Raw genomic sequence first — 5222 nt, forward strand, 5'->3', positions numbered from 1 at the left:
GCCCCGATTTCCACTTCTGGATACATGAAAAAAAGACAGAGAGAAAATATTGGCTGGGTTTTTTTCTGTGACTTGCTTTTTAATGAAACCAAAATTATTCTTCTTAATTATATATATATATATATATATATCTTGTGTATTGCACCTTTTGACTCTGGAGGATGATATTTCGTCTCACTGTGTACTGTAAGTATATTGTTAGGATGACAATAAAGCTCTACTTTATTTCCACTGACAGATTGAGGAGATCGTTCCTCCCCCAAACTATGTGACTCTTCAATTCCACCCGGGGGGGTAAACGTTAACATTTAACATTATACAAAGTCATTGTCTTTTTCTCACCTGCATTATTATCATTCTTTAATTTAATATTATTTATTGTATCAGTATGCTGCTGCTGAAAAATGTGAATTTCCCATTGGCATTAATAAAGTATCTATCTATCTATCTATCTATCTATCTATCTATCTATCTATCTATCTATCTATCTATCTATCTATCTATCTATCTATCTATCTATCTATCTATCTATCTATCTATCTATCTATCGACTTGACTTGACTTAATCCAAATCAAACACAATTCAAAGTATTTTTTAATGTGTTTTTTTGGCAAATGAATGAAACAAACTAGGTGGAATTTTATCAAACTAGGTAATGTAGATTCAGCTAAATGGTTACAGAGGGACTGGAGCTGCACACAGGCTTGGGCAGATGTGTGGACGATGATAATGTAAGTAAATGTCAGATATGACATCAGAATCAGAATTCACTTTTTTGGTCAGGTATACTAGTGTGTCTGTCTAGATCATATTGGTGCAACATACAAGGACAACACATAATACAAAGGATAAATATAAAAAGATAAATATAAAATGATTAAATATAATGCAAAAAAATAAAGAGATAGTAGGATTAAAATGTCCAGGTAGTCCAGTGGGCAGGTCTACATAGACACTGAGTAGAAGCTTGTTCCATGTGTCTATAATTCTCTGTGTGAAGAAAAAATTCCTAATGTTTGTGCGAAATTTGTCCAAAGTCACCGTCTTGATCCACTGGACTAATTCCCTTCATAATTTTAAACACTTCAGTCAGGTCTCCTCTTAATTTTCTTTCGTTTAAACTGTAAAGGCTCAGCTCTTTCAATCTTTCCTCATAACTCATCCCCTATAGCCCTGGAATCAGCCTATTCATTCAACTCTGGACCTTTTCTAGCACTTCTATGTCCTTTCATGTTTGTGATGTACCATCTGTTGAAATGAAAAATATAAATCATTTTATTACTGAATACATTCCAATAGATGGCACACCGCAAACGATAATATACACTGAGGTCTACGTTGATAAACTTAGATTTCAGCCCCTCTTAGTCGGGTAGCACAGTTAGTTAAATTATAAAATGAGATCCGCCATGCCTTTATTAATCATTTGCTTTGATGTTTCCAGTGAGATGCCAGGACCCTCTTAGCTGCTAAAGAACTTACTGACTTTCATTTCTGATTAATCAATGAAAAGGAGTGCAATAAAACAATTAAGCAGTAAAAAAAAATTGGTGAACGAGGAGTAAAAATATCCCAGCTGAATGAAGGAGAGGTGGAAATGGAAGTCCAAACAGATGAAAGAAGGACAGGACCAAAACATGAAAAAAGGAACCAGATTCTTTAAGAGAGCATACATTCCAAACTGGGTCAGAGGATAAAACCCATGCAACCCAGCTATGTAAATCATCTGGACAATTTTATATTGAATAAACGAGTAGAAATTTTGAAACAATTTTGGATCTCTTTAACACTAGAATTACCAGAGCCTACGAAAAAACTCGTAGATCCGTCCCACCTTAAATCACGTCTTAAATCCGTTTGCACCTCTCCGCCAGAGTCTTTTGTCATTTAATGTGCTGATAAACACAAGCTACTAGCAGCCAGCTATTCCATCCCCCCACCGACTTAGAACGAATTTCTCCTAGCTCATGCCTTGCCTTGATTTGATTATGTGGGATTGAAGTGGAGTTTTAGAGTGGAAATAATATAGTGTTATTTGGAATACACGCATTTCATGTGTGTTCCGTTTCTATAGTAGTCTGTGCAAACACATTTTTAAAACAGAAACGTTTTTCATATTCTAATAGTAAATGACAAAATGTAGGTATAAACTATATAACGTATGAAGCCTGAAGTCCATATATCAAAGAAACACTTTCACAAAAGGTACAAATAAGAGAACACGTGCGCTTTTATTCAAAAATATAACTGCACAAAAAAAAAAAAAAGCCGCGTTAGCATGCCACATTGACACTCTTACTACAACCGCCGTGGTGGCGTAATGGCATCAGCTCCTGACTGGGAATCAGAGGGTGGCGACTTCGAGAGTTGAACTGCTCTTATTCTTACAATTTTAGAATAACAACATAAATTTGATTTCAGTCTATAACAGCCGGTGTAACTTATGATACTGGTAAAGGTTAGCTTTTTTTTTTTTTTTTAATTCACTTTTCATTCTCGCAGTCGCATTCAGAATCAATCCATACAACCCCATCTGACACAGCTGTTTTCACATAAAAACACGCTATAGCTCTGCAGTGTACCGGCTGTTACAGACTGAAATCAAATTTATGTTGTTATTCTAAAATTGTAAGAATAAGAGCAGTTCAACTCTCGAAGTGGAGCCATGCGAGATCGAAGTCTCCACCCTCTGATTCCCAGTCAGGAGCTGATACCATTACGCCACCACGGCAGTTGTAGTACAAGTGTCATTGTGGCATCACTACAGATCACAATGTCAACATAAAAATTAAGATTTTTAAATTTGGGTGCAATAATTATAATACATTCGATTTTTATATCTTTTTTCTGTAATGTCTTTCAAATGCTTTCTGGCATTTTCTTGTTGATGATGTTACATATTTGATCTAATAATCAAAATTGAATGTACATTTAATAATTGATACTCTTTGATACACCTTGATCTTTTACCAAATGTGACTGTGTTGTCATTGTCTCAGTAATCCATGTAATAAAAACATTGATGTATGTCAGGATTGTCATAGGAAGACTTCTGTTTTAAGTGAATGAAGAAAATACTAACACATGTTCAAATAATTCATTATATTGCTCTTTTAGGTTCCTTGAAATTTACAAGAAAGAAAAAAAAAGTCCCATTACCTTTACAGCGTCTTCAAATGGTTGTCGCACAACTTCAGGGTCTAAGTCTCTTTTATAATCTCCTCACAAATTTTAAATATTAAGACATTGTGCGTCACTTACTCTTTTCGAAAATGTGCAATTGATCACTGTTATTAAAATGTATTGTTTTATTTGAATTTCCCTTCTAATGAAGACGACTTTAGAAACATGTTTGGTAACTATACTTCAGCAGAGAAATAATCATAACAGGAAAATCTGTGCTAGCAGTTCTGGTGTCACTTCAAGCCCCAAGAATTAGTCCAATTAGTTGAGTGTCAATGAAGAGTCCAAAGATAGTGAAGAGCTCTCTGCCGCTCCTCTCCTATTTAAACAATTTTCTTAAGTGGCTTTACATGTGCCGACGAGGGAAATTGAAGTCAGGAATAAATACACTGGGGCCGTGAGCCTGCTTCTGTGTTCAGTCTTCTGTAGACTGCTGTGATTTCCCCCTTGGGGATTAATAAGGTATCTATCTATCTATCTATCTATCTATCTATCTATCTATCTATCTATCTATCTATCTATCTATCTATCTATCTATCTATCTATCTATTATATAGTGCCTTTCATATCTATCTATCTATCTATCTATCTATCTATCTATCTATCTATCTATCTATCTATCTATCTATCTATCTATCTATCTATCTATCTATCTATCTATCTATCTATCTATCTGATAATTAGTGTCACAAATGGACAAGAAGCACACTTTATACATAATATAACCCAGAAAAAGTTAATGAATTAAATGACTAAAGAATTCCAATCTTTTATTTACACAGGAATAAATCTTATTTTTCATTGAAGGCATTCAGATTTGATCAGTTGGATAAACTTTATTAATCCCATGTGGAAATTCAGTTACATAAAGCAGTAGAAACAAATAAAAAAACAAGAATACAGACTCATAGGACAAATACAACAGCCATTCGCTCAATCAATCAATACATAAATAGATAAATAACAATAAGCTTAACAAGTACATTGGGTGGAATCGCTGAATTGCCTAATAGAAGTGGACAGAAAAGACCCTCAGAGTCTATTTTTTAGCATACCGAAGTGGAATGAGCGTGCGGCTTAAAGTGCTCCAGGACAGCGCCTCCTTGAGGGGATGGATGGGATTTTCATGATGGCATCTAATTTTGCCACCATCTTTTTTTGCACAACAGCTTCCATCCAACAGTTGCCTACATTGGACTGATAGAACATTTCCAGCAGCTTGCTGCACGAATCAAAAGACCTGAGTCTCCTTAGCAAGTCTAGTCTGCTCTGGCCTTTCTTGTAAAACGCCACTATGTTGTCAGACCAGTCCAGTCTTTTGCTACTTGTAGTTCTGCATCACGTCCGCATCTTCCCCCTAAACGTTGACTGGTCTCAGAGGCTTCTTGGCACGTCATTGGCAGTCCATCAACAACTCTTTTGTCTTGCTGATTGTTGGGTTGCAGGTTGATATCCTTGCACCACAAGTCTTCCACAACTTTCCGGTACTCTGACCCATCTCTATTAATAATGCAGCCTTATGATGGACGAGTCATCTCAGAATTTCTGTAGATGGCAAGCGCTTGTATTATGCTAGAAGTCTGTTGTATGGAGGGTGGACAGGAAGGGAGACAGGACAGTTGCCTGAGGGGCTCCAGTATTGCACACCACCTTTTCTGACACTCAGCCCCTGAGCCTCACACACTGCTGTCTGTTGGTCAGGTAGTCCACGATCCAGGAGACTGTGGGGGAATCAAGATTCAAAACCTTGAGCTTTTTCCCCAGTCGATCTGGCAGAATGGCGTTAAAGGTGTTAGAAAAATCAATTAAAATATTTCTGATCCTTTTCTTGTGCACACTTGTTTTCTTCCACCTTTCTGATCACAAACACACTTTTACCTCATTCTGCATTTCATTAATCTGCGTCACCATTACTCTTTCTGCTGCCCTGCTCCATGAAACCCAAATGTAACATGCAGAGATATCTCAAATGCATGTCAAGATATTGTGAAATAACATCTCGCTACCACCCCAGCCGCCTTCTACTTTTCCATTGCTC

Source organism: Erpetoichthys calabaricus, chromosome 4 (assembly GCF_900747795.2).
Source record: "Erpetoichthys calabaricus chromosome 4, fErpCal1.3, whole genome shotgun sequence".
NCBI lineage: Eukaryota > Metazoa > Chordata > Cladistia > Polypteriformes > Polypteridae > Erpetoichthys > Erpetoichthys calabaricus.